Source organism: Candoia aspera, chromosome 4 (assembly GCF_035149785.1).
Source record: "Candoia aspera isolate rCanAsp1 chromosome 4, rCanAsp1.hap2, whole genome shotgun sequence".
Taxonomy (NCBI): Eukaryota; Metazoa; Chordata; class Lepidosauria; order Squamata; family Boidae; genus Candoia; species Candoia aspera.
This window is the reverse complement of record NC_086156.1, coordinates 101,840,162-101,852,211: the sequence shown is the minus strand read 5'-3', so window position 1 is coordinate 101,852,211 and position 12,050 is coordinate 101,840,162. Positions and strand designations below refer to the sequence as shown.

The 12,050-nt window shown below is 46.0% G+C and overlaps 1 protein-coding gene across 1 annotated transcript in view; it reads right to left on the bottom strand.

Moving 5' to 3' along the window:
- Window positions 1-12,050, bottom strand: part of SPN (sialophorin) — a 344,473-nt gene that overhangs the window by 32,918 nt on the left and 299,505 nt on the right. The window lies entirely within an intron of this gene.

The window sequence follows — 12,050 nt, the reverse complement described above, 5'->3', positions numbered from 1 at the left end:
GCTATGTAAAAACTCTTAATAAAAATTATATTTTAAAAAAAACCTTCGTGGCCTGGCAGGTAAGGGAGGAATGAGAAAGAGAAGGGAGGAAAAGTGGGGGCCTTGAAGGGGCTGCTGAAAGAAAAAGGAGAAATGTTTTAAGGGGATTTTAAAAAGAGGAAGCAGCCCCTGTGGGGTGGCAAATTGAGTTTTCCACCGGTTTTGTTCCTGGCAGGGATCTTGCTTTGAGACACCAGGGGGAAAAAAGAAAAGGATTGGAGATTCACAGGGTCACACTACAAAAAGAGGGTAGATTGATGTGAAATTGTATGGGGGACCTCTGAAATGGGCCTTTGGATTTTTCACCCCACAGCTGAGGGGTGTCTAACTGGGCCTTCATCTCTCAGCTTGCCCTGCCCTCTCTCTAAAGCAGTGTTTTTCAACCTTGGCAACTTTGGGATGGGTGGACTTCAACTCCCAGAATTCCCTAGCCAGCATGGCTGGCTGGGGAATTCTGGGAGTTGAAGTCCACACATCTTTGAACTGCTGAGCTTGAGAAACCCTGGTCTATTTATGATTTTTCTGTGGTTTGTGCTTATAACCGAAGCGCAGCACAAGTGAACAGAACAAAATTACAAGACATAATGCTAGACTAGGATTTAAACCGCAGTTTGCTGAACAAGTCACAGTGCCTCATTAGTTCAGAATATTAAGCAATACAGGTAGTCCTCACTTAAAAACCATTTGTTTAGTGACAGTTCAGACTTACAACGGTGCTGAAAAAACTGACTTACAGCCAGTTCTCACACTTACGACCATTGCAGCATCTCCACGGTCGCATGATCATGATTTGGGCACTTGACAACCGGTTTGCATTTATGACTACCGCAGCATCCCATGGTCACATGATCGCCATTTTGACCCTCCTGGCTGGCTTCTGGCAAGCAAAATCAGTGGGGAGCTGTGTGATTCGCTTAATGACTACATGGTTCACTTAATGCCTGCAGTGATTCGCTTAACAACTGCCCCAAAAAAGGTCGTAAATGGGTCAGATTCGCTTAATGACCACTTTGCTTAGCAATTGAAATTCTGGTCTCAATTGTGGTCATTAAGCGAGGACTACCTGTAGTGGTTGGGTGTCAGGGGATACTGAGGCATTCACAGATATTGCTCTGAATTCTTCCAAAGCAAAGGAAGAAGACGTTTAGGCTTGTAAAACTAGTTCCTTCCAGAAGAAAGCTCCAATTTCTTCCTGAAAATGTGCAGGCCCGCCCATATATGAAATTTCCACTTGCAATGTTTAAAAAAGGAGAGGTTTATTTCTCAGCCTTCCTCCATACAGCTCAGAATAGTGGCATCCATCATTCTTCTCTACATGCTTTTCCACCTTCACAAAAATTCTGCCTTTTCACCCACACGCAGAGTTTGTATCATCGTGAGGCGGAGGCTGGACGAAGGTAATCCAGTGGGAGACTTAAATTCAGAGCTGAAACATCGCTTGCACATAAATCCAGCACAAATATACCATGGTAGTATCTTCCTTCTGCTGTGTCCCCATAAGGTTGCTATATCTCGTCCTCAGCCCAGTAGTGCGCCAGGCTTAAATGGTCTTAAATCGTTTTGGTTTTAAAGTCATGTTTTCTCCCATTGGTTAAGGCACGCTTGTCCAGGCAGTCATCAAGAGAACGCTGGCTTGAAGATGCCAATCAATCAATCAATCAATCAAATTTCTCCCTTCAGCTCTTTCAGGATGTGGAAAAGCTGACGCATTTCCCTGTTCCTTCGTTGCAATCTGATGATTTGCAGAGGGTGGGAAAAGCTATTTTTCCCCTCTCTTAGTGGAAAGAGTTGGGCACAGCTACTGCTTGGTTCTGTGCCTAAGAGAAACTAGATCAGTGTTTCTCAACCTTGGCAACTTTAAGATGTGTGGACTTCAACTCCCAGAATTCCCCAGCCAGCATGGGAATTCTGGGAGTTGAAGTCCATACATCTTAAAGCTGCCAAGGTTGAGAAACACTGAACTAGATATTTGAAAGCACTCTGAACCTGGATATCAAACCAAACTGGCTTGAGCTGCAAAGTGAGAGAGGTCATGCTGCAAGCTTTCGAGAGAGCAAGCTGTAGCACATAATGATGCAACTTCCTCAGCCCTATGATCAGCTATTTGGGGAGGCTGCCAGGTTTTATGGGAGCATGACTCTATTTACCTGCAGTTCTCCAGTTTGATAGGTTTGCTCTCCTGTTGAATGGCTCAGTTGGACAGGCAATGTGGCCATCTGTCAAAACTCACCGCTTGCCCAAGCTCTGTTCCCACCCTGTCCTCCTCTTGTTGTTCTGATTGGCAGATGGTTGGCTGTGGCTGGTGGCATCCACAAAGCAGGAGGAAAGCAAAGGCAACATAGAATGCTTTTGCCGATTGATTGATTCATTGATTGATTTATTGATTATGTGCCATCAAGTCATTGTCAACACTTAGCAACCACATAGATTTTCTCCATGGCTTTCGCACATACAAAAGAAGATCACACCATTCAGTAGAAAGCCAAAACACAGGGAATTTTTGTTGTTTATTCGTTTAGTCGCTTCTGACTCTTCGTGACTTCATGGACCAGCCCACACCAGAGCTTCCTCTCAGTCAACACCCCCAGCTCCCCCAGGGATGAGTCCATCACCTCTAGAATATCATCCATCCACCTTGCCCTTGGTCGGCCCATCTTCCTTTTGCCTTCCACTCTCCCTAGCATCAGCATCTTCTCCAGGGTGTCCTGTCTTCTCATTATGTGGCCAAAGTATTTCAGTTTTGCCTTTAATATCGTTCCCTCAAGTGAGCAGTCTGGCTTTATTTCCTGGAGGATGGACTGGTTTGATCTTCTTGCAGTCCAAGGCAAGAATTTTCTCAGAATTTTCCTCCAACACCACAGTTCAAAAGCATCGATCTTCCTTCTCTCAGCCTTCCTTATGGTCCAGCTCTCGCAGCCATATGTTACTACGGGGAACACCATTGCTTTAACTATGTGGACCTTTGTTGTCAGTGTGACATCTCTGCTCTTAACTATTTTATTGAGATTTGTCATTGCTCTTCTCCCAAGGATTAAGCATCTTCTGATTTCCTGACTGCAGTCAGCATCTGCAGTAATCTTTGCACCTAGAAATACAAGGTCTTTCACTGCTTCTACATTTTCTCCCTCTATTTGCCAGTTATCGATCAAGCTGGTTGCCATAATCTTGGTTTTTTTGAGGTTTAGCTGCAAGCCAGCTTTTGCACTTTCTTCTTTCACCTTCATTATAAGGCTCCTCAGTTCCTCTTCGCTTTCAGCCATCAAAGTGGTATCATCTGCATATCTGAGATTGTTAATGTTTCTTCCAGCGATTTTAACTCCAGCCTTGGATTCCTCAAGCCCAGCATGTTGTATGATGTGTTCTGCATACAAGTTGAATAGGTAGGGTGAGAGTATACAGCCCTGCCGTACTCCTTTCCCAATCTTAAACCAGTCCGTTGTTCCGTGGTCTGTTCTTACTGTTGCTACTTGGTTGTTATACAGATTCTTCAGGAGGCATACAAGATGACTTGGTATCCCCATATCACTAAGAACTTGCCACAATTTGTTATGGTCCACACAGTCAAAGGCTTTAGAATAGTCAATAAAACAGAAATAGATGTTTTTCTGAAACTCCCTGGCTTTTTCCATTATCCAGCGGATATTGGCAATTTGGTCCCTAGTTCCTCTGCCTTTTCTAAACCCAGCTTGTACATCTGGCAATTCTCGCTCCATAAATTGCTGAAGTCTACCTTGCAGGATCTTGAGCATTTCCTTACTGGCTTGTGAAATGAGTGCCACTGTTCGATAGTTTGAACATTCTTTAGTGTTCCCCTTTTTTGGTATGGGGATATAAGTTGATTTTTTCCAATCTGATGGCCATTCCTGTGTTTTCCAAATTTGCTGGCATATGGCACGCATCACCTTGACAGCACCATCTTGCAAGATTTTGAATAGTTCAGCTGGGATGCCGTCATCTCCTGCTGCCTTGTTATTAGCAATGCTTCGTAAGGCCCATTCAACCTCACTCTTCAGGATGTCTGGCTCTAGCTCACTGACCACACCGTCAAAGCTATCCCCGATATTGTTATCCTTCCTATACAGGTCTTCCGTATATTCTTGCCACCTTTTCTTGATCTCTTCTTCTTCTGTTAGGTCCTTGCCATCTTTGTTTTTGATCATACCCATTTTGGCCTGGAATTTACCTCCGATGGTTCTAATTTTCTGGAAGAGGTCTCTTGTCCTTCCTATTCTATTGTCTTCTTCCACTTCCATGCATTGCTTGTTTAAAAATAATTCCTTATCTCTTCTGGCTAACCTCTGGAATTTTGCATTTAATTGGGCATATCTCCCCCTATCAGTGTTGCCTTTTGCTTTCTTTCTTTCTTGGGCTACTTCTAGTGTCTCAGCAGACAGCCATTTTGCCTTCTTGGTTTTCTCTTTCTTTGGGATGTATTTTGTTGCCGCCTCCTGAACAATGTTGCGAACTTCTGTCCAGAGTTCTTCCGAGACCCTGTCTACTAAGTCCAGTCCCTTAAATCTATTCTTCACCTCCACTGCATATTCCTTAGGAATATTAGTGAGCTCATATCTAGCTGATCTGTGGGTCTTCCCTAATCTCTTTAGTTGTCCTAACAGTGAGACACACGCTGAGACGAGGAGTAGTTCTCTAATGTTTATTACTGCTACATAAACAGAATCCTAACAAACTGAATAAGCGTGGGAAAAACCCAGACATATAAACCCCAAAGGCTAAGGCAGGCCTGATCTGTGTCTTTTTGAATGGCTGCTTAATTCCTCAGTACTACGCATGCGCTTTACAGCCTGGATGGGAGCCCCCTGCTCGCCATCCTTACTCATGACATCACCCTCCCCTCCAGATTCACATTCCATTTCAGCCCCCTCCCTTCCAGAGGCTTGATAAGAGTCTACATCTCCTTCTAAGGTCCCATGGGAACTGGGCAACGATGGAAAGTCTTCAACGGAAAACTCCTCCAAGGACGAATCAGTGCTGCTCTCCAGGTCTGATAACGCTTCTGGCCCAGGTGGCCGCTGCTGGAAAATAGCTAGATAATTAGAAGAGTTGTCCCTCCTCCCCCCTGGGAAATGCACGCCTGAGGTGGAGGGCTGTGCCCCCCCCCTCCTCTGTAACTGGAGTCAAGGCTTCAGGCAGGGGTGGAAGGTGCAAACTTACGAATTCCTCTGCCTGCTCATCCAAGTGAGGAATCTCTGGTAGAGTGCGAGGCTTGGGTTTGTGAGGGAAAAGCTGATGGAATCGATGAACCAGTGCTGGAGCATGTACATCTCTGGCATTCTCCCACATGCGCTCTTCCTCAGGGTACCCTTTCCAGTGTATGAAATATTGGATGCCCCTTCCCCTCCTCCTAGAGTCCAGAATTTCCTCGACTTTGTATTCCTCCTCCCCCTCCACAATTACTGGAGGTGGGGGGGGGCAGTTGTGATCGTAAGGCACTTGGGGGAGGGTCTTTGGCTAGCAATGACCTGTGAAACACTGGATGGACTTTCATGGATGCTGGTAGCTGTAAACGATAAGCCACTGGATTTATCTGCTGTACCACAGTGAAAGGGCCCACAAACTTAGAGTCCAATTTCTTGGAGGGTCTGGTAGAGTTCAAAAACTTGGTAGAGAGCCACACTCTGTCTCCTACTGCAATCGCTGGCCCCTCTTGTCTGTGAGCATCTGCAGCTCTCTTGTTAGCACTCTTTGCCCTGTTCAGATGCTCCTTTAACAACTCCTGTGCGGCTTGTTGCTCTTTAAGAAAATCAGCCGCGGCTGGAACAGCTCCCTGCTGGGAGGAGGTGGGCAACACCCGAGGGTTAACCCCGTAGAGTGCCTGGAAAGGGGACATCTTGGTCGAGGATTGCACAGAGTTGTTATAAGTAAATTCTGCCATGGGAAGCAGGGCTGGCCAATTGTCTTGCTGATAAGTGGTGTAACACCTGAGATACTGCTGTAACCATTGGTTAATTTTCTCGGCTTGCCCATTACTAGCAGGATGATGCGATGATGACAGGTGGATCTGGACCCCTAATGACTGGAAAAAGGCCCTCCAGAACCTGGAAGTGAACTGTGGGCCTCTGTCACTCACCAAGTGATTCACCATGCCTCTATACCTAAAAACATGGTCCATGAACAACTGCGCTGTGGCTTGTGCAGATGGGAGGCCCTTGCAAGGAATAAAATGCGCCATTTTTGTGAAAAGGTCCACCACCACTAGTATGGAAGTCAGCCCCTGGACCGGGGGTAAATCAGTGATGAAATCCATGGAGATTGTTTCCCAAGGCCTACTGGGGGTGGGTAGGGGTTGCAAGAGTCCTGTGGGCTTCCCTGGGAGAGGCTTGGCTCGTCTGCAGGTGTGACAAGAAGCAACGTAACCCTTTATGTCTGCAGTCATCTTAGGCTACCAGTAGTCTCTCAGAGCTCTATGGAGAGTTTTGAAAACACCTCCGTGGCTGCCGTTTGATGGTCATGGCAAAGTCTCAGTACTTCTTCCCTCAATGAAGGGGGAATATATAATTGCCCACTATGCCAGAGGATTCCTGCCTCTACATTGAATGGGGGGGGGCAGTGTCTTGCGGGTCCCTCTGGAGGTCATCCATCCTGGCCCTGGCATATGGGTCCTGTTGCTGCTGAGCTCTGACTCTTGTAAATAGGTCCTCTGTTTGTCTGCCTGCTGCTAAAATCTCTGTCTGGTTCCCCCTCATAGACTGATCAAAGTTGTGAGGTTGTAATATAGTAGCCTGTACCTCCTGGTGAGTGGCGGGGGTTGCCTGAAAGGATCGAGACAGGGCGTCTGCCAAGCAGTTTTGTGCCCCGGGCACATAAGAAATAACAACATTGAAACGGGAGAAAAACTGGCTCCATCTGATTTGGCGTGGGGTGAGGGATCTGGTGTTTTGTAGAAGCTGTAAATTCTTGTGATGGGTGCAAACTTTCACAGGAAAGGTTGCACCTTCTAGCCAGTGCCTCCACTCTTGGAATGCTGCTTTAATTGCCAGCAACTCCTTGTTAAAAACATCATAGCTTCTCTCTGCTGGTGAGAGCATGCGTGAAAAAAAGGCACACGGAAGCAATGTATTCTCGGTTTTTTGTATATTGCAATAACACCGCCCCAATGGCAATATCGGAAGTATCTGAATGCATTATGAATTGCTTCGTGGGATCAGGGTGTCTTAACAGCGGCTGGGATGCAAAGCGTTGCTTAAATTCTTGGAAGGCTGCTTGCTCTCTCTCCCCCCAAATGAACTTTGATCCTTTCTTCAAAAGCTGTGTGAGGGGTCTAGCCCTGTCACTAAATTCTTTATGAACCGCCTATAGAAATTGGAGAATCCTAGAAATCTTTGTACATCTTTAACATTTCGGGGAGGTTGCCAAGAGAGAATTCCCTGGACCTTAGAAGGATCCATGGATATGCCTTCTGTTGATACTTTATAGCCCAGGAAATGTAATTCAGTTAAATCGAAGGCACACTTCTCTAGCTTGGCGAATAGCTTGTTCTCTCTCAGTCTTTGTAAGACATTACGTACATGGGTTACATGAGTTGTAGCATCCTCAGAGAAAATTAATATGTCATCTAGATAAATGACCAGATACTTACCTAGTAAATCAGAGAAAATTTGATTCATAAATCGGGAAAATATGGCTCCTGCATTAGACAAGCCAAAGGGCAAAACAAGGTACTCAAATTTACCAAACCTGGTGTCGAAGGCAGTCGGATATTCATGCCCCTCTTTCATCCAGATCAGATTGTACGCATTCCTGAGATCCAACCTGGTAAAAATGCGTGCTTTCTGTAAGCGATCCAGCAGATCAGATATTAGGGTGCAGTGGATAAGTTTCTTTCTTTGTGAGTTTATTTAAAAAACTGAAATCGTGGACCACTCTCATGGGTGTCTCCTGGGTTGCAGGTGCCAACGGGTCAGGCTTCTTTGGTACGAAGAAGGTAGGAGCAGACACTGGGGAAGTAGATGGTCAGATGAACCCCTTTTGGAGATTAGAATCCAAGTCATCCTTTAAGGTGGCTAGTTCCTTGGGGGCCATGGGATATTGTTTCCTTGCTGGAATCTTGGCTCCTGGTATCAACTCAATGGTGCAATCACAGTCCCTATGGGGGGGTAGTGCTGTGGCCTCTTGTTCACTGAAAACGTCTGCGAAATCTGCATACTTGGCTGGCAACTGGACTCCCCCTGCTTCTGTGACTGCGTTGGTTGCTGGAGAGAGAAGAGCGGCTTGAATCTTGTGGTGGTGGCATTCCTTAGCTGGGAAGGAGATTGCTCCCGTAGTCCAGTTCAGCAATGGGTTGTGGATCCTCAGCCAAGGTGTGCCTAGGATTACAGGCACATTAAGCGATGCAGTAACATAAAGCTGGATCCACTCAGTGTGGTCTCCCGTTGTCAGTTGCACCAGTTCTGTGAACCTTCTAATCGGCCCTGCCTTGAGGGGCTGGCCGTCCATGGTCTCCACTTCTATGGGACATGGCAATTCTATGGTCGGGATGTTGAAGTCTTGTACGGTCTGCACATCAATAAAATTGGTTGAAGCTCCGGAATCCACGAGGGCCTCTAGCCTGACCTGGTGCTCTGGGTTGACATGCATTATTACTGGTAAGTAGTAAAAGGATTGCCTGGAATCCTCGGAATGAGCCCTCCTTAATTGATTGATGGTCTCCCTGCTGAGCTCTGTGGAGGGAGACCTACGGAGTTTCCCTGGTTGGAAGCAGAGGCGGAGATGGCTCTTGTTTCAGCTGCTTGCCCTGGGGCTCTTCCTGAAGTTGCTTGGCTTCTCGCTGGGCAAGCTCTCACCATGTGCCCCTGGGCTCCGCAGTAGAAACAGAGGGCTCTCTCTCTCCTTCTCTGCCTCTCAGCCTCAGAAATAAGCCTCCTGCTTGCCCCGATCTGCATCAGCTCCTCTAGTCCTGAGTGAGGAGATGCTACGGAGAGAGCTGGAAATCCTGGAAGCATCCTGAGGCCCCTGCCTCTCCCCGGCTGCATCTGTCTGAGCTCTTCTAGCTTGGCATCTATGACCACAGACAACTGATATAAGGCTTCTAGGTTAGCTGGTGTTCCCTGGCGCACTAATTCATTCTTAATTTCTTCATCCAGCCCCTGTTTGAATTGGTCTTTTAATGCACTCTCATTCCAGTCCAGATCTCCTGCTAACAGCTTGAAATCAGCAATGTAAATTCCCACCCTCTTGTTGCCTTGCTTGAGCTTCCGAATTTCCTGGCTGGCAGTGACCTCTCTGATCGGGTTGTCAAAGTGTGCTCGGAACCCTGCCAAAAAGTTCTGGTAGTCGTTGAGAATTGGGTCATTGTTCTCCACCATGGGAATAGCCCATTTGGCTGCTGGTCCCTTTAGCAGACTTAGGATGAAGGTGACTCTGGTTCTGTTTGTGGAGAACTCTGCCGGTCTGCTGTCAAAAAACATTGTACACTGTGGGAGAAAGGTTCTCAACTGTCCTGCTTCTCCTCCAAACTTCTCTGGTAGACTGCCCTGGGATCTCAAGACTACTGGCGGAGCTGCTGCTGCTGCTGCTGCTGGCACTGGTTGTGGGTTAATCAGAGCTGGTTGTTGTAACTGCTGTAGCATGGCAGCTTGTAATGTGTTGACCTGTAGATCTACCTGTTGTTGGTGTTGTTGCAGGGCTGCTGCCAATTGTTGGATGGCGAGCCGAATTTCTTGGTTTTCTGAAGACATTTTCCAAATGTCTCTCCTTTAATTTCTTTGTTCCTCCCTCTTTCGATGGGAGTATGAGTTTGTTAGGATTGATGTCCTAACAGTGAGACACACGCTGAGACGAGGAGTAGTTCTCTAATGTGTATTACTGCTACATAAACAGAATCCTAACAAACTGAATAAGCATGGGAAAAACCCAGACATATAAACCCCAAAGGCCTGATCTGTGTCTCTTTGAATGGCTGCTTAATTCCTCAGTACTACGCATGCGCTTTGCAGCCTGGATGGGAGCCCCCTGCTCGCCATCCTTACTCACGACATTAGTCTGATCCTAAATTGTGCAATAAGAAGTTCGTGATCTGAACTACAGTCAGCTCCAGGTCTTGTTTTTACCGACTGTATAGATGTCCGCCACCTTTGGCTGTAAAGGATGTAGTCAATCTGATTTTGGTGTTGTCCATCTGGTGAAGTCCATGTATAAAGCCGTCTCTTAGGTTGTTGGAAGAGAGTGTTTGTTATGCAGAGTGAGTTGTCTTGGCAAAATTCTATCAGCCTATGTCCTGCTTCGTTTTGTTCTCCCAGGCCATGCTTACCTGTAATTCCAGGTGTCATTTGACTGCCCACCTTAGCATTCCAGTCTCCTGTGATGAAAATAACATCTCTTTTAGGTGTGTTGTCCAGTAGGTGCTGCAGATCCTCATAGAACTGTTCTACTTCAGCTTCTTCCGCATCTGTGGTTGGGGCGTATATTTGGATCACTGTGATGTTAGATGGCTTGCCCTGAATTCGAATTGAGATCATTCTATCGTTTTTTGGATTGTATCCAAGCACTGCTTTAGCCACTTTACTATTAGTTATGAAGGCTACTCCATTTCTTCTGTGGTCCTCTTGTCCACAGTAGTAGATCTAGTGGTCATCTGATGTGAAGTGGCCCATTCCAGTCCATTTCAGTTCACTGACGCCCAAAATGTCTATCTTTAATCTTGACATCTCACCAATAACCACATCCAATTTGCCCTGGCTCATAGATCTTACATTCCAGGTTCCAATGGTGTGTTGATCCTTAGAACATCAGATTCGCCGTTCACCACCAGCACTGTCAGCCGCTAGCCGTCCTTTTGGCTTTGAGCTAGCTGCGTCATCACGTCTGGGGCTAGTTGAACTCATCCTCTGTTCCTCCCCAGTAGCATTTTGACCATCTTCCAACCTGGGGGTCTCATCTTCAGATGGTATACCGACATATCTCTGGTTGTACTGATCCATTTAGTTTTCATGGCAAGAATACTGGGGTGGGTTGCCATTACCTTCCCCCGGGATCGCATTTAGTCTGACCTCTCTGTCATGACCTTCCCGTCTTGGGTGACCCTTCACGGTTTAGCTCATGGCATCATTGAGGTGCTCAAGCTCCAGCACTATGACAAGGTAACGATCCTTTGCTGAAGAACACAGGCAATACAGTAGATCAAAAGTAGGAATTGGAGATACAGGTAGCAAATGTTATACCTGGATAGTTTTCTCCAAATTCAAGGGCAGGAGGTTAACTCAGAAGTGGGGAAAAGCCCCAAATCTCTCTAGGCTGAGTGAGTTATTCTGACCCTTGTAGTAGTATACAGAATGGTATATACAACTGTCCCATTGATTATGATCATAAATGGTATAGCCTGTTCTATCATAGTAAGCATTTAACATTTCATTTTGCTAAAATGAGAAGTCCAGCCTCCATTTTACTGAACTCACTGGGGCTTATTTCGTGGTGAATATTTAGATGAAATTCACCTCCTATATTATCTTCCATCTTCATCAGTTCCTTTTACACATCTCCAAAAAGGAGGAAATCCATCACTAAAGAAGGACATCAGAGGACGCTGATTTGCATTCACTTTGCATACATTCATCTGTATGCGTCAATGCAAATGTAGAAGTATAAATCATACAGAAATGCAGTACAAGCTCACCATAGTTTATATGAGAAGCTACATTTTGATGCGATACATATTGAGGACTCCAGTGTACCATTTGGTCTAATTGTATGGGGTAGTTTTCAGATTTTTGCATCCTGAAGACATGAACAAGATGCATAATAGCTGTAAGGTCTACCATGTGCTCTCTTAACATCTGCAAATCCTGTCTTTGAGCCCGGCAAAAGAAATTGACTTAGTCACTTGGGGGAGTAGTCAGTAGCCTTTTGCATGGTGGAATGTTGCTGCTGGTCTCAAAGAAGACAGTAGTCCACAAATTTCTAAAGAACCTTGCCTGGCTTCAGAGGTTTACTACCTCTCAATGATCATGTCCCATCTTTGAGCAATGATGGTTTCCATATGGTAGCCATAGATGTTC